This window comes from Chiloscyllium punctatum, chromosome 36 (genome assembly GCF_047496795.1).
Source record: "Chiloscyllium punctatum isolate Juve2018m chromosome 36, sChiPun1.3, whole genome shotgun sequence".
NCBI classification, from domain to species: Eukaryota; Metazoa; Chordata; class Chondrichthyes; order Orectolobiformes; family Hemiscylliidae; genus Chiloscyllium; species Chiloscyllium punctatum.
The window spans coordinates 31,773,156-31,791,870 of NC_092774.1; positions in this window are offsets into that span (position 1 = coordinate 31,773,156).

An 18,715-nucleotide genomic window follows, 5' to 3' on the forward strand; every position below is an offset into this window, starting at 1 on the left:
TGCTTCAAGCAGTTCCACTGGCAGCTGTTTCCCCAGACGGACTACACTCTGTAAATATTTTGCCCCACATCTTTTCATCCATCTTTCTCCTCTCGACATAAAAACGCATCCTTGCTCTTGAAATCCTCCCCCTAGGGGAGAAACAGCTACCATTAACCCAACTCCATGTTTTCTGTGTAAAGGCAGTCCTGGTCAGGAAATAGGCACTGGTGTCTTATATTCCCGTAGACTTCTTGTGACCGGGTTCATATGCTCTGTTTTGAGATGTTTGAGTAAATCTTCAGAATAAAAGATTAATGCAGCTTTTATTCATGTCTCATTATTAAAAACACTTTCTCCATTTACAGATGTGATTGAGAAGTTTCTCCCAATGAATCTTTGACTGATAACAGCATTTGTCAGGCTTTTGAAAGTCACGGCAGCTCTGTCACAGCACAGGGGAGGGCTCTTTCAGACAGCACGTGTCATGCAGAAAATTCTCCCACATTAGTCGAGAAAAGTTGACGTCTTTTTAAGACATTGTGAAACTTGAAAGGGTTCAGAAAAGGTTTGGAAGGATGTTGCTACAGGGAGAGGCTGAATACGCTGGTACTACTTTCCCTGAAGCTTCAGAGTCAGCCACTAACATCTGTTGAATCAGGAAATCTCTTCCTGCAGCAGCTTCAGACAGACTGCTTGCTAAAACCCAAACCAAGGGAAACAACTGCCCTTTCATTGCAGAAATGTTTTAGAAAATAAAATGTCAAACCCTTTTCTTTGATTGTTGCCTTTGCCAGTATCTGTTAACCATTAGCAAATCCTTAATCCTAGACGAATGGGAAGCCTTTTACAACCCCTCCTGAAAATAAACCAACAATGTAATCTTCTTAAAGGAGCAACATGATCACAACAAAAAGCACTTGAACTGAAACATTTGTATCAAAGGGCTGTACAGTTAGCAGGACAAGAAAACAGGTTTTCAATTTCACCAATCAATTTAAATCAGCCCCATTGGCTACCAAAAATTTATTAAATTTAAATCCTAAAGTTTTGACAACAGGACCAATCCTATCATAAAGAATTGGTGCTCTCAGTCATCTGTGTATTAGAGAAAGCATCATTTAGTAAAATAGAGAAGGGGATTCCTGACAGAGGAATCAGAGAAGGCATCCCCCACAGAAGATGGTACAGAATATTCCGGAAGAGACATAACCTGGTTGTAATCTGAGAGATTAAATTCTATTTTGTGTTATTTGAGTGGGACATGCATTGATTGCAACAGCACACCAGAAGAATCTTGATTTATTCCAGAATACTCCGTAGTTAAGAAGGATTTACTCAGTTTGTTAGTAGTTTCATTCATTTGTTCACCGTGAGAGTTGTTTAAATAAATTGTTGATTGTTGATTATAAAGTGTCAGGGATTTACTTTTAACACTCCAGCAGGTTACACCATTTATCACACTGACTTTACAGATTAAAGGGCAATGTGCCACTCTTTGGACGCTGTGGTTTGAGATCTTGGAAAGTGGTGTGGAGGGTGGGTTCAGCCTTCGCTTTATAACAGTATTGATGACATTCTCTTGAATGCAATGGAGTCAATATTAATCCCAGCCTCATGGTGTGGTTGTGGGTGAATCACCTTAATTTGGCTCCTGACTCAGAAACCGCACAGAGAATCAACTGCTGAAACAATGATTTGCACTTTATTGCATGGAGCAACCACAAATAAAATCTCTCAAGTTCATTCAGCTTCACCCCCCCAAACTTCGCTATCACCCAATTGATGGCTGAATTTAACTGGGTTTCCACCGACAGTGCCCATCTCTGGAAGTGTCCAGGGGTTTGATGCAGTATTATTCTTCTAAGTACTGCTGCTGCTGTTTCATTCTGGAGTTGAATTTTGGTGGGGTTTCCTCAATTTCAAGTCTGTGGTGTGACTTTTTTTTAAGACTCTAACATCACCTCACATTGCTGGAGACCTGAGGTCTGTAGTTTACCTTCTTATCCTTGAGGGTTAGCTGTCTGTTTGAAACAGCCTGCCCTGCAATTAACCCCTCTATGTCAGGGCTTTCCTTCTACAGGCAGAATTAATTGTCCTTTTGTCACACCAGTATTAAATAACATTATCTTACCTGTCCCAAGAAACAACTTATTGTGTTGCCTCCTTCTTCCCAAGGATGGTTAACAAGCCATTTATCGTATTGAATCTGCTCTGCCATTCAATCATGGCTGATATGTTTCTTAACCCCATTCTCCCTGTAACCTTTGAGCCCCTTGATACTCAAGAATGAGTGAATGGTGGAGCAGACTTAATGGGCTGAATGGCCTAATTTCACTTCTGGTGGTGTCACAGTTTCTCGTCGGCCCTTTCGCTTCTTGGTCCAGAAAGATTCGTGAAGTTTAGAAAGCTCTGGAGTTTACAGGTGCACACCACGCTCCTCTCTGCCTCCTCCCGGAATAACGATTCCTCCGGAGTTACTGGCAGTTCTTGAGATCCCTGGATAGACCGGAATACAAGTCAGTGTGTCTGGAAGTCGCTGCTGCTACCCTGGAATAGAAGGATTATGGGGAGAAAATTCAGAAATCCGAAGAGCAAAGACACTTGGGACTTCTTGCCCAAGATTCTCTCAAGGTAAACTTACAGGTTGAGTCAGTAGTGATGAAGGCAAATGCAACAATGGCATTTATTTCGACAGGACTTAAATATAAAAGCAGGGATGTACTTCTGAGGATCTAAAAGGTTCCAGTCAGGCCACAATTAGAGTACTGTACACAGTTTTGGGCCCCATATCTCAGGAAGGATGTACTGGCCCTGGAACATGTTCAGAGGAGGTTGATGAGAAAGGTCCCAGGATTGAAAAGCTTAACAGATGAAGAACATTTGAGGACTCTGGGTCTATACTCAATGGAGTTTAGAAGATGACAAGGGAACTAATTGAAACCTACAGAATACTGAACAGCTTAGACAGAGGGGATGTTGGGAAAATGTTTCCATTGGGAGGAGAAACGAGGAGCCGAGGGCTCAGCGTTCAAGTAAAGGGAAGACCTTTTGGAACGGAGATAAGGAGAACTTCTTCAGACAGAGAGTGGTGTATCTATGGAATTCACTGCCCCAGAAGGCTGAGGAGGCCAGATCATTGAATATATTTAAGACGGGGATAACTAGGTTCTTGAGAATCAAGAGGACCAAAGGTTACGGGGAGAATGGGGTTGAGAAACTTATCAGCCATGATTGAATGGTGGAGCAGACTCAATGGGCTGAATGGAATAATTTCTACTGCTATAATCTTATGATATGCTGATGTGTGGAGGGGTGAGTATGGGGGAAAAGCGATAAAGAGGGGAACACAATTAAGGAGAAGCTGGATACAGATACATAGGAAATACACGAATTGTACGATAAATTTCAGACCATATAGAAGCACTGGCACACACAGGGATCTGGGCCTATAGATCTCCAAAAGTGGCAACACAGGCGGGTAACGTGATCAAGAAGGCACACAGCACGTTTGCCTTGATTGTAAGAATTGGCGAATTATGTTACAGCTATTTATTCCGGTCACATTCAGAATATTGCGTGCAGTTCTGGTCGCCACATTACTGGAAGGACATGGACGCTCTGGGGAGAGGTTATAGGGAAGGTTCAGTAGGACATTGCCTGGTCTGGAGGTCTCATTATGAGAAGAGATGGGATAAACCTGGATTATTTTCACTGTAAAGATGGAGGCGGAGGGATGACCTCAACAAAATGATGAGACACCCAGATTGGCTGGACGGGGGCGGCATGGTGGCTCAATCATTAGCACTGATGCCTCACAGCACCAGGGAAACTGGTTCGATTTCAGTCTCAGGCGACTGCTGGGTGGAGTTTGCACATTCTCCCTATGTCGATGTGGCTTTCCTCCGGTTTCCTCTCTCAATCCAAATGTGTAGGTTCGGGTGGAGTGGCTATGCTAAATTATCCCAATGCCCAGGGATTGGCAGGTTAGGTTGGATTGTCCGTGCTTAAATTGCCCCACAGTGTTCAGGAATGTGAAAGTTGGTTACGTTAGTCAGGGGTAAATGTCGAGTAATAGGGGTAGGGAAATGGGTCTGTGTGGATTATTCTTTGGATGTTTGGTGTTGGGCCAGATAGTCTGTTAGATACTCAGAGGCTTTCCCCCCAGGGTGGAAAAGTCAACGACAAGAGGGCACAGGTTCAAGGTGAGAGGGGGACGTCTGGGGGAGAATTGAAAGTTGGATGGTGGATGCCTGGAATGCATTGTCAGTGGATGTAGTGGAAAGAGCCACCTTAGCAACACGAAAGATGTATCTAGATAGACACATGAATAGGAGGTGAATACAGGGACAGAAACCACGCATCGGCAATAAATAGCAGGACGAAGTTAGGATTAAGAATTGGCATAGACTTGGGTGGGGAGGGAATAGGGGCTAAAGTGAACTTTCAAAAAGCAGGGGATAGCTGTATGCTGATGCAGGGGTGGGTGGAGGCTCAGGTGGAGTATAAACACTGACAGAGGCCAAATGGATCGACTGTGCTGGAGACTCAATGGAACAGAGACAAATGTATCCATTTCAGATCTACCTGCACTTCAGCTGCTTTTGTGGACTGTTTCCGTAGGGAAGGTGCAATCCCAGGCTGAGAGAGCGTCAGCCCCCACTAGAAGTAAAGTGGGTGAGAGCGCGATAAGTCAGCATAAAGGAACCCCTTACCCCTCCCACTTAACCCACTAAACAGGATTCAAGATGTGACTCTCAGCAATGGTAACAGCAGAATCCAACCCAAATCCCTGCGCCATCTCACTTGTGAAGTTGCTGGTGTCTCCACAAGTTGCACGACTGGGTGAAGCCCTTCCCACACACTGGACAGGTGAACGGCCTCTCCTTGGTGTGGATGTACTGGTGTTTGTGCAGGGTGGAGGAATCGCACAAGTCATTGCTCCACATGGGACAGTTGAACAGCTTCTCCCCAGTGTGGACGCGGAAGCTGAGCAGCAGGTGATACGATCGGGTGTGGCCCTTCCTGTACACGGAGCAGTAAAACGGTTTCTCCCCGGTGTGGATCCGCTGGTGCGGCAGCAGGTGGTGTGACTGAGTGAAGCCCTGCCCACACACGGGGCAGATGAACGGGTTCTTGCTGGTGTGGACACACTGGTGGGCCAGCAGGTAGTGTAACTGAGTGAAGCCTTTCCTGCACTGACTGCAGGTGAACAGCCGCTGCCTTGTGTGCAAACGCCGATGAATCTCCAGTGCAGATGGCAAAGGGAAACCATTCCCACACTCCCCACATTTCCACGGTTTCTCCATGGGGCAGGTGCCCTCATCTGTCTCAGACCTTAACAATCAGTTGAAAACTCGCTCACCCTTACAGCATGTGTGTGATGTTACTGATGAACCCTCTGATAATTGGAACACTCTCATTCAGTCTGTAAAGCTTGTTCCAGTCACTACTCTGGTGTGTGGGTATGTGAGACTCTGAGTTTCCAGTCACACTGACATTTAAAACCTAACTAAGCAGACAGACCTTCTCCCCTTTGTTTTCAAGGCCATCAATATCCACGTCCTCGTGAATCAACTGACTGTCACACGTTGATGTGATGTTTGGTCTGAGATTTCTGCCGCCAAATTCTTCTCTTGTAATATTCCTGTGAAGTGATTGCAAAGGTCATCACAGTCAGTCCATGGTAGAAAATCTGAACGTAATTCTAGTTACTGTGGAACATTCTTTCCTCTCAATCCCAAAGATCTTTGTGTAGATCTATGTGTAACTGTAAACCAACAGGGTTATGGGGCAGACTGCATACCTCCACGAAGAGTTCACATGGACTCAAGTTGCTGAATGGACCTCTGTAGTGCAGTATTGACCCTCTTACTGAAGATCTACAATATGCTGCAGTATGATATTACAAGCCCAGAAACAACTGCAAATCAGACAAGGTCTTTTCAGAAGTTGGACCATGAACTTCTGAAGCTGCTGCTGCTCTTCCTCTCTCTCTGGATGAAGATTGATCTTCACCCAGACTGCAACTTCCTTCCTCTGTCCAAATATTTGTGAAGACAGCCCTTTTTTTGAAGGATGGCATGTTTCCTGATCATCACAATTAAAGGGGTGCCTTCCCCCTGATGTGCAAAGGGACGGTCAGTCAGGGGAGGGAAGGGTTACGTCTTGTTGTTGTTGCGTGGAATCTGTGACAGCTGCAACAATTCATCCCAACTCCTGTACTCAGTGCTCTGACTGATGAAAGCAAGCATGCCAAAAGTCTTCTTCACCGCCCTGTCTACCCATGACTCCACTTTCTAGGAGCTATGAACCTGCACCCCTACATCTCTTGGTTTGAAATACTGCATATGAAACAGATTTGGTGCTTATTGGCATGTGTGCTTATCTCAACTCTAATTCTGTATTTTATACTGAATGCCATGACTGATGAAGGCTAGAGTGCCAAAACATTTCTACCTGTGACTCCACTTGCAGAGAACTGTGAACCTGTACTCCAAGATCCCTCTGTTCCACTACACTCCTTAAGGTCCTGCCATTCACCATGAAATTCCTACCTTGATTTGACTATACAAAATGTAAGACCTCACACTTATCTATATTAAACTCCATTTGCTATTAATTTTAAACCTATGCCCTCCAATTTTGGACTCCCCCACCCCAAGGGAAAAGACCTTGCCTATTTACCCTACCCATGCCCCTCATGATTTTATAAATGTCTTTAAAGTCACCCCTCAGCATCCAAAGCTCCAGGAAAAATAGCCCCACTCTATTCAGCCTCTTCCTGTAGCTCAAACCCTCCAACCCTGGCAGCATCCTTGTAAATGATTTCTGAACCCTTTCAAGTTTCACAACACACTTCCTGTAGCAGAAAGCACAGAATTGCATGCAGTATTGCAACAATGATGGAACCAATGTCCTCTGTGAAGAGGATTTTAAAACAATATTTATAACTACAAGCAAATCAAGTTAGTTGGGCATGACTTTCCCATGGCAGTTTATTTTGGTTATTTTTCATTAACCTATGCTTTTTAATATATTAAAAAATATTTTGAGGGATGGGATTGTTGCTAGCACGTCCAACATTGCTCACCATCCCTCATGGCCTTTGGACCGAGCAATTGGCTACATGCTAGAAGGCAGTTGAGTGTCAACCACGTTGTAGTAGGTCTGGAGTCACATGATGTGAGCATGCACACGCGTGTGTAGGGTTGTGAATGGTAGATTTCCCTCCCTAAAAGAACACTTTCACGACAATCAGTAATGATTGGACAAAAGCAACAGTTCTGGCAGCATCTATGAGGAGACGACAGTGTTACTGTTTTGAGTCCGGTGACCCTTCAAAATTAGGCTGGATTCAAAACATTAACTGTTTTCTTTCCACAGATGCTGCCAGACCTGCTGTGTTTCTCCAGCAATTGTGCCTTTTGTTGCTGATCTCCAACATCTGTAATTCATTGTCTTAGCCAATAATGGTTTCCTGGTTGCCAGTACTGAGCCAAACTCTCACTTCCAGATCTTTTTATTCATTGAAAATAAAGTCCACTAGCATCCATGATGGGATTTCAATTTTTGTTCTCAGAAGACAGATCTCTGGGCTACTTAACCAGTATCACTAGATCACAATCTTCCCTTCACTGACAGTGCCATTGACAATCTTGTCCTGAATATTTTTCTTTATTCATTCATGGAACGTGACACTTTGTCTCCCAAAAAAAACAAGTGCCAATTCAGAGGGTAGTTAAGACTCAACCACATGACTTTGGATCCAGAGTGACACATTCACCAAACTGGGAAAGGACTGAAGATTCCTTCCTTAAAAAAAGGTTATTCGTGAACAAGATAGGTACTTATGACAATTGATAAGATCACCAAAGCACCAAATGCCACCAACTCCCTATAATCTCTAGGCTTCCCAACACTGACTGGTCTCTAATTGCCAGTTGTATCCTTTTCCTCATTACTATTTACTATTCAATTCAGCCCATTGAGTTGACTCTGCCATTTATTCAGATCACGATTATTCTGGTAAACATTTACTCCACTTTCCTGCCATTGTCCCATAATCCTCAATTCATTTACTGATTCAAAAAAAACAACTCTCTCAACTTTGAATGCAAATAACAACCCAGGCTCAACAGCCCTCTGTGGTATCAAGTTCCACAGATTTACTGCCCTCAGGAAAAATTCCTATCTGTCCTAAACATGCAATCTCTTATTTGGAGGTTACTTCCTCTAGTCCCAGACTCACCCACTTTTCCACATCTAGCCTGTCAAGTCTCCTCAGAATCTTGCACATGACAATAAGGTTACCTCTAATTCTTCTAACTTCTAATAAGCACAGGCCCAACCTATTCAGTTCCCCTCATAAGACATTCTTTCCATCCCTGATATCATCATGGTCAATTTTCTCTGGACTGCCTCCAATGCCAATATATTTTTCCTCAGGTAAAGGGCCCTAAACTGTTTACAGTATTCAGTTGTGGCCTGACTAATGCCTTACATAGGTTCACTATAACCTTCCTACATTTATACTCTATTGAAAAGGCCAACCTCCCATTTGCCTCCCTATTACTGACTGAAATTGGTTGAAGAGATTCGTGGACGTGATTCCAAATCCCTCTGTTCTAAACTTTTCTCCATTTAATGTTCAGTTCTTCACCTCCTGACAAACTGCATTAACTCATTTTCCCATCTGCCAAGCTTTCACTCATTTGCTGAACCTGTCTATATCCCTCTCCAGATATCTAATGTCATCCTCACCACCTGCTTTCACATCAACTGTCTCTTCTGCAAACTTAGCAATAGTACATTCACTTTACTTATCCAAGTAATTCATTATATATATATATATATATATATAGTAAATAATGTTGGCCCCAGCCCAGTACACCACTAGTAACAAGTTGCCATCCTGATCATGCCCCTTACCACAACTATGGTAGTTAGCCAATCCTCTATCCATGCTAACATACACAGCTTCCAACACCATGGGCTCTTTGAATATTTCATGAGATGTGAATATCATTGACTGTGCCAACAACTCTTCCCGAACTGACCTTGAAAAGGTGGTGCTGAGCTGCCTCTTAAATTGCTTCACAAATATGATGTGGACTGCAACAATGTTCAGGAGTGAGTTCCAGCATTTTGGTCAATAACAAAGAAACAATGCGATATATTCCGCAGTCGGAATCCTGTGTTCACACTTGTCTGTTCTTGGTGGTTGAGCTCATGGCTTGGAAGGTGCTTTTGAAGAACCACCACTCATGCAATCAAGCCAGACTGAGAGATTGTGGCCCCAGACTCTGCCATTTGATTTTCCTCATCAATCTACATTCTTTCCAGCCATGTTTCAGTCTCAAACTGCCACGCAATGCCTTCTGTTACAGCTGAAAGGTAAGAATACACAAGATAATCAATCGTATTTTGGGTTGTATAAATCTTAGCCTGCCAGAATTACTTTCTTAGACTTTAATTAAACTTTAATTGGCTGCATGAAATGGTTTGTTGGTCAGACTTGAATCATCATGCTCAAAGAAGACAATGCGAATAATATCATTAAACTCCTCTTTTTGTTAAAAAAGGACAAGCTCTTGATTTATTTTTACAACTTACTGATATTCACACCTGCACATTCAATGTCAAACTCAGATATCATAAATGAAATTACACCATTAATTTTGTTTTACAACAATCCAACAGATTAATTAATAATACTCAATGAATACCAAGGCTGAATAATGTGAAATTAAATTTGACCAAATAAAATGTAAAATCAAGATGTGAGATAACAAATGGGGGAAGGGCAGAAGGCAAGAAATGCAGCATCATAGAAGGTGCTCCTCCAGGGAGTGTATTTTACCAACTACAACTGCTCAATATAAACAAACACTGACATGATCCTCCGGTTTTAATGTAAACCATAGCCCCATACAGTAGGTACCATTTAAATAAGTTAATAGATACAAGCCTTGAGCAAATCCAGCCTCCAGCCGGACCCCCCGCTTCTTGGAGCTCGGACCTTCCTCCAGCTCCGGGGGGTTGTTGAGCTCCTGGGCTCCGACCGCCGCCGAAGAAGCCGCGGGCGCCGGCTCTCTCTCCTCCACCGCCGACATTTTTAATTTGTTTTCTCGTTCACCCGGTAACCGTCACCTCCCCCTTCCCGGGCCCCGGAAATTATACAAAAATAAACAATAAACCCCACCGGGGACTGTCTCCTTTTCTTCACAACTTTTGTTTGAAAAGTTCCGGCTTTAATTTGAAATGTATTTTAAAGGTATTTTCTGAGGTAAACGATGCCTGTCTGCCCCCCTCCCTCCGTCAGAAACCGCCCGCTGAGTCGATGAGAAAACCGCAGCCTCGCGCCGCCATCTTTGTTTTTCTTTTCTTTCCGTCTCCTCCTTCAGTGACGCGCGTCATCCACGCCCCGCCCAATCAGAACGCGCCTTACTCCACCTGACCAATTGCGGCCGGCTTTGCAGTTAAAAAGGAAGCCACAACTCGGAATGTCGCTCTCCGATTCGTCCGCACCGACCGCAGCCTTTGGGATTGGTGGAGAGGTTCACAGGCCCTTCACTGTCCCCGCCCCTTTACTACAATGGGCTCGAGGGGTTCAGGAGGAAGGTGTTCTCACTCATTCATTCAACAGGAGATGGGCTCAATTTACTGTAATGGGCTGTGGGGGTACAGTGGTCATGTCTCATGTTAAGGAGGAAGGTGCTTCCTCTCATTCAACAGAAGAGGACCCATTCACTACAGAGGTTTTTTTTTGTGATGTAGCTGTATTCTCCCATAGAGCCCTGAGTCTCAGGTTTAAATCCCACTGCTCCAGTATGTGTAATAACATACTCAATTTTTTTCAGTCATAAGTTACACAACTATAGTCCAACACGTCTATTTGAAATCGCACGGGCTTGGAGCGTAGCCTCTTCATCAGGTGAAGACATGGAAAATAAAACGTGCAGGAAAGAGAATTCAGATAAATGATCAGCCATGGATGGTGATGAAAGACAGAGCATCTCAACAGTCAATTACCTGTTCCCATTCCTATTTATGATCTTCTTCATACATGACAAGTTGTATATTTTCCAAACATTAATTTTATTTCCATGGTTTAAAAATGAATATTTAAGAATGGTCAGTTTATTCTTTCTCACTTGAGCACATTGTGACCCACAACTATTTAGATACCACTGTTAATATCATAGCCCCTCTCATGAGATATCAGAGGAACAATTCATAAACAAAATTTGACACTGAGTCACTCGAGTAGACACTTGAACAGAGAAAGCGCCCGACAGATATTGGGAACCAAAAGATTATTGAAGTGAAATGTTAAGAAGAGCAGGTGAACACCCCCAATAAGGGAACTCACCTGACTGACCTAATAATAATCACCACAGTATCCAGTGCTACTCTTCACCGAACACTGATTACTTTCCTTTTCAGTTTAATGATCCAACTATCTTTTGAATGCCATAATTGAATTTGACTCCAACACTCTCTCTTGCAGACCATTCCAAAGGTCGAAGATTTTCAATCATTAATGAAATATGTTCTGGATCTCTCCCAAAACACAATTCATATGGATCTTGCTTCAAATCATTTGTAGTAAGTTCTTCACATGGACAAATTTGCAGCTTAGAGTATTTGTTTAAATTTGATATCATATTGAGGTGGCACAGTGCTTGGCATTGCTACCTCACAGCACAAGGGACCCAGGTTCAATTCCAGCCTCAGGTGAGTGTCTGTCTGGAGTTTGCATGTTCTCCCTGTCAGCATGGGTTTCCTTCCACAGTCCAAAGATGTGCAGGTTAGGTGGATTGACCATGCGAAATTGCTCTGTGATGTGTAGGTTATGTGGATTAGTCATACTAAATGCAGGAGAACAGGATGATCCTGGGTGGGATGGTCTATGGTGTGTCAGTGCAGGCTCAATGGGACAAATGGCCTCTTTCTGCACTGTCGGGATTTTATGTATCTGTCTGATTTCTTGCACATACCACTTTCGGAAAGGGACATTTTACTGTCATGTTCAGTACTGCAGTCTCTATATTTTCATACATACCTCTAAATTAGGTTTGAATGAAATCCCCCCATTTCACTATTTTAGCTACCATTCCCCCCCACCCCTTCCATTCCTTATTCATTTTTCCATTACCTGTGTTATGATCCCCCCGCCCTCTTTATATATATTATTGTAGACAGGCTAAATCTCGTTACCATGTCTCTAAAAGATGAGATGAAATATGATTGCATACTTTGAGTCCATTACTACAGCTTGTTAAGGTCTCTTGCCAAACAGAACTCTTAATCCTGCATCCTTCGGTAGGATTATATTCGGATATCTGGTCAGCATGGATGAGTTGGATTAAATGGTTTGTTTCCGTCCTGTGCATCTCTTTCACTATGACTATCACATAAGGGCCAGGAGCAGGCAGGTGGGACTAGTTTAGTTGGGGATCATGTACTGAACGGTCTGTTTCCAGGCTGTATGACTACACAGCCTCAAATGAATGGGGATCAATCCCAAAGAGATATTAAAGGTCTCGAGCACCACCTTAGGCACATGTGTGGACCCCTTCCAGATAACTGAGAGCAGTGTGGCACTGTGAAGTTCAGTACATCAGTTAGCCAGCAAGTTCTCTTCGGGAGACTTGTCTCGAGAAAGGAAGCGGTTTCCTGTCCCATCAACTGGACTGTGGATTAGTTTGGAGCAGATCCTGTATCTCTGACAACATCGGTGGACAGAGTCGAGAGTGTGGTGCTGCAAAAGCACAGCAAGTCAGGTAGCATCCAAGGAGCAGGATAATTGACGTTTAGGGCATAAACCCTTCATCAGCAATGAGGCTTGTGGGCCGGGAGGGCTGAGAGATAAATGGAAGGGGGGGGGGTGTTGGGGAGAAGGTAGCTGAGAATGCGATAAGCAGATGAAGATGATTGGTCGGAAAGGAGGGTGGGGCGGATAGATGGGAAAGGTGATGGACAGGTCAGGAGGGCGAGTGGAGGCTTGGGGCTGTGATAAGGTGGGAGGGGGGAAGAGGAGGAGGAGGAGGAGGATACATGAGGAAACTTTTGAATTCCACATTGATCCCATGTGGTTACAGGGTCCCAAGGTGGAATAAGAGGTGTTCTTCCTCCAGGCGTCAGGTGGTCAGGGTTTGGCGATGGAGACAGCCCAGGACCTCAATGATCTTGATGGAATGGGAGGGGGAGTTGAAGTGTTCAGCCACAGGGCGGTGGGGTTTGTGGGTATCCCAGAGTGGTTCTCTGAACCAATCCACAAGTTGGCGTCCTGTCTCCCCGACGTAGAGAAGACCACGTTGGATGCAATGGATACAGTGGATGACACTGGTAGAGGTCGAGGTAAATTTCTGTTGGATGTGGAAGGTTCCTTTGGGACCTTGGATGGAGGTGAGAGGAGTGGTATGGACACATGGTTTACACTTCCTGTGGTGGCGGGGAAGGGGCCGGGAGTGGGGTGTGGGCTGGTTGTGGGCGCATGGACCTGGCGAGGGAGTTGCAGGGAAATGGCCTCTCTGGAATGCTGATAGGGGTGGGGAGAGAAAAATATACCTGGTGGTCGGGTCCGTTTGTAGGGAGCAGAGGCTGATGTGATGTATCCAGAGGTTGGTGGGGTGGAAGGTGAGGACGGTTAGGGGTGGGTTCTGTCCTTGTTCCGTTGGGAGGGGTGGGGTTCAAGGGCAGTGTTGCAGGATGTGGAGGAGATGTGCTGGAGGGCATTGTCAACCATGTGGGAAGAGAAATTGCGAACTTGGAAGGAGGAGGCCCTCTGGGATTTTCTACGATGGGATTGGTCATCCTGGGAACAGATGCGGCGGAGGAATTGGGAATAAGGGATTGAGTTTTTACAGGAGGTGGGGTGGGAGGAGGCGTAATCTAGCTAGCTGTGGGAGTCGGTGGGCTTGTAGTAGATGTCCACGGTTAGTCGGTTGCCAGAGATGGAGAGGTCCTGGAAAGCGAGATGGTCCAGGTGAATTTGAGGTCGGAGTGAAAGGTGTTGATAAAGATGACGAAGTGTTCAAACTCCTGTGAGAGCATGAAGTGGTACTAATATGGTCATCGATGTACTGGAGGAACAGGTGTAGCTAAGGAAAATGGACTGTTCCACGTACCCGACAAAGAGGCAGGCATAGCTGGGTCCCATGTGGGTGCCCATGGCTACCCCTTTAGTTTGGTACATTGGTTTGGATGCCATCTGAGGTTTGTGCGAATCACTTCAGTGGGAACGTGCAGTCCTGGGCTCAGTGAGCAGCACTGCAAGCAAAGCTCACAGAATCCCTACAGGGAAACAGGCCCTTCAACCCAACAAGTCCACACCGACCCTCTGAAGAGTAACCCACCCAGACCCATTCCCCTACCCTATTAGTCTACATTACCCCCTAAACAATACACTGCACCTACACATCCCTGAACACACTGGGACAATTCAGCTTGGCTAATTCACTTGCTCATGTTTGGATTGTGGGAGCACCCAGAGGGAACCCTTGCAGACATGGGGGGAGAATGTGCAAACTTCACAAAGACAGTCACCCTGAGGGTGGAATCGAACCCTGGTCCCTGGCGATGTGACACAGTGGCACTAATTACTGAGCTACTGTGCTGCCCGTGAGCCAACCTGGGGTTGGGGGAAGATGGGAGGCATGTGGGGGTGCTGTCTCGCAGAAAACAAAGAGAGCTCGCTGATGGTCACACTGCACCCACTGTCAGAACAGGCAGGAGGTTCAGTCCTGGGGGTGACCCACATCAGTGTCACTAGCGGAATCTGCTGGTGCCCCCTCTGGTGTCTCTGCAAGTTACTGGACGACGTGAACCTCCGGCTGCACTTGGGGCAGGCAAACGGCCTCTCCCCGGTGTGGACCCACTGGTGCCTCAGCAGGTTGGAGGCCTGGGTAAAGCCCTTCCTGCACTCAGGACAGCTGAACGGTCTCTCCCCCGTGTGGACCCGCTGGTGGTCCAGCAAGTCAGAGGAGCGTTTAAAGCTCTTCCCACATTCAGGGCAGATGAAGGGCCTCTCCCCGGTGTAGCCCCGCCGGTGGGTCAGCAGGTGGGAGGATTTTCTGAAGGTCTTCCCGCATTCAGGGCAGGGGAATGATCTCACCCCAGTGTGGACCTGCTGGTGGGCCACAAGGGTAGAGGAATGGGCAAAGCTCTTCTCACACGCGGGGCAAGAGAATGGACTCTCCGCAGTATGGATCCACTGGTGGGCCAGCAGGTTGGAGGAGCTGGTAAAGCCCTTCCTGCACTCTGGGCAGGGGAATGGTTTCGGAATGGCAGCCGGTGACAAGCGGTGTCCCGCAGGGTTCAGTGTTGGGGTCACAGCTATTCGCATTATATATTAATGATCTGGATGAAGGGACTGGGGGCATTCTAGCGAAGTTTGCCGAGGATACGAAGTTAGATGGACAGGCAGGTAATACTGAGGAAGTGGGGAGGCTACAGAAGGATCCAGACAGTTTGGGAGAGTGGTCCAGGAAATGGCTGATGGAATTCAATGTGAACAAATGCGAGGTCTTGCATTTTAGCAAAAAGAATAAAAGTATAGACTACTTTTTAAACGGTGAGAAAATCCGTAAAGCCAAAGTACACAGGGATCTGGGAATGCTAGTCGAGGATTCTCTAAAGGTCAACATGCAGGTTGAGTCCGTGATTAAGAAAGTGAATGCAATGTGGTCACTTATCTCAAGAGGGTTGGAATATAAAACCACCGTTGTGCTACTGAGACTTTATAAAGCTCCGGTTAGGCCCTATTTGGAGTACTGTGTCCAGTACTTCTGGTCCCCACACCTCAGGAAGGACATACTGGCACTGGAACGTGTCCAGCGGAGATTCACATGGATGATCCCTGGAATGGTTGGTCTAACATATGAGGAATGGCTGAGGATCCTGGGATTGTATTCATTGGAGTTTAGAAGATTAAGGGGAGACTTAATAGAGACGTACAAGATTATACATGGCTTGGAGAGGGTGGACACTAGGAAATTGTTTCCGTTAGGTGAGGAGACTAGGACCCGTGGACACAGCCTTAAAATTAGAGGGTGTCAATTCAGAACAGAAATGCGGAGACATTTCTTCAGCCAGAGAGTGGTGGGCCTGTGGAATTCATTGCCGCAGAGTGCAGTGGAGGCCGGGACGCGAAATGTCTTCAAGGCAGAGATTGATAGATTCTTGTTGTGTCGAGGAATTAAGGGCTACAGGGAGAATGCGGGTAAGTGGAGTTGAAATGCCCAGCCATGATTGAATGGCGGAGTAGACTCGATGGGCCGAATGGCCTTACTTCCACTCCTATGTCTTATGGTCTTCTGGTCTCTTCCCGGTGTGACTGCACCGATGAGACTCCAGGGCAGACGGGAAACTGAAGCATTTCCCACAGTCGCCACACTTCCACGGTTTCTCCATGGGGCAGGATTCCTCGGGTTTCTCCATGGCTGAAACTTCAGCCGCACACAAACGTGTATACAGCCCCTCCCCGGTGTGAATTCCTCTTTCCAGGCTGTATAACTGTTTCTGGCTCCACACTCAGTGCACTGCAACAGTAGGGTCTCTCATCCAGTCCCACTGATGCTGAAAACGTTATGAAACAGGAACCAAAAAGCATTGCTCCATTTCACAGAATCAGAGTTGAAAATCTTTGCTGTCCCGATGGATTGAGTGACTGTCAGACATTGATGTGAAAATTATGACTGCAGACGCTGGAGATCAGATTTGAAAAGTGTAGCGCTGGAAAACACAGCAGGTCAGGCAGCATCCGAGGAGCAGGAGAGTCAAGCATAAGCTGTTGATTTTGAAACTTCCGTCTTCAGATAGTATGTAAAAAGAGATTACAAAAGTCATCATTGTCAATCCGGGGAGAGGTGGGGTCGGAATGAGACAACAAGGTATTGACACCGACACCAGAAAGAAACTGAACATAGAGACGTGGCAAATGTTAGTGGCAAGCCAGAGTCAGAGAGAGACACAGCACAGAAACAGACCATTTGGTCCAACTCATCCATGTCGACCAGATATCCAAAATTAATCTAGTTCCATTTGCCAGCATTTGGCCAATAACCCTCTAAACCCCTCCTATTCATATACCTATCCAGGTGCCTTTTAAATGTCATAATTGTACCAGCACCCACCACTTCCTCTAGCAGCTTTGTACACACACCACCTTCTCTCTGAAAAACTTGCCCGTTAGGTCCGTTTCTAACAAATTGCTCTCCATCTAAACCCGTAGCACTATGGCAATCCCAGTCTATGTTTGAAAAGTTAAAATCCCTAACAATAACCATCCTATTACTCTTACAGGTAACTCAAATCTCCATACAAATTTGTTTCTCAATTTCCCACTGACCATGAGGGTGTCTACAACACAATCCCAATAAGATGATCATCCCTTCCTTATTTCTCAGTTCCAACCAAATAACCTTCCTGGATGTATTCCTAGGAATATCCTCCTTAAGTCCAACAGGAATACTATCCCTTATCAAAAACACCACTCCCTCTCATCTCTTGCCTCCCTTTCTATCCTTCCTGTAGCATTTGTATCCTGAAACATTAAGCTGCCAGTCCTGCCCATCCCTGAGCCACGTTTCTGTAATTGCTATGATACCATATCCCATCTTCCTAATTATGCCCTGAGTTCAACTGCCTTCCCTGTTCGGCCTCTTGCAATGAAGTAAATGCAGTTTAATTTGTTAGCCCTACCTTGCTCTCTGCTTTGTCCCTTCCTGACCTGACTGTTTGACTCACTCCCTTTCCCAACTGTACCAGTCTCAGTCTCAGATTGATCTCTTTCCTCACCATTTCCCTGGGTACCTCCCCACGGACCCACCTTGCTAGTTTAATTCCTCCCGAGCAGCTCTTGCAAATTTCCCAGCCAGTATATTAGCTCTCTTTCAATATTCAGGCTTCTTGTACAGGTCACATCTACTCCAGAAGAGATTCCAATGATCCAAAAATGTGAACCCTTCTCCCATGCACCAGCTCCTCAGCCATGCATTCATCTGCTCTATCCTCTCTATTCCAACCCTCACTAGCTCATAGCACTGGCAGTAATCCAGATTTTTCTTGACTCTATGACCTCTTTTTTTTTAAATTTGTGCCTGACTTTCTACACTTTCCCTTCAGAATCGCATCCTTTTCCCTCCCTATGCCATTGGTTCTAATGTGTACAATGACCTCCAACCGGTCCCTCTCCCTTTTGAGAACATTCTGCACCCTCTCGGAGACATCCTTGATCCTGGCACCAGGGAGGCGACACACCATTCTGATTTTTCGCTGCTAACCACAGAAGCGTCAGTTTGTATCTCTGACTAGAGAGCCCTTTATCACAATTGATCACTTGGAACCCGACGTACCCCTCATTGCATGAGAGCATGTCTCGAGACCAGAAACTTGGCTGTTCGTGCTACATTCCCTGAGAGACCATCACCCCCTACATTTTCCAAAACAGCAGACTTGTTTGAAATGGGGACAGCCACAGAAGACTCCAACACTACCTGCCTACCCCTCCTACCTTTCCTGGAGTTAACCCATCACCCTGACTGTAGCTGCGGCTTTTTTCCCTTCCTATCATTGAGTCACTGCAGCTTATCCACACAATCCAATAGGATTTGCAAGCAAACACACTTACTGCAGACATAATCACCAGTAACATGGATACTTTCTCCAATCTCCCACATCTGACAGGAAGAGTAGTGATTAATGGCTCCATTTCGGAATGGCAGGCAGT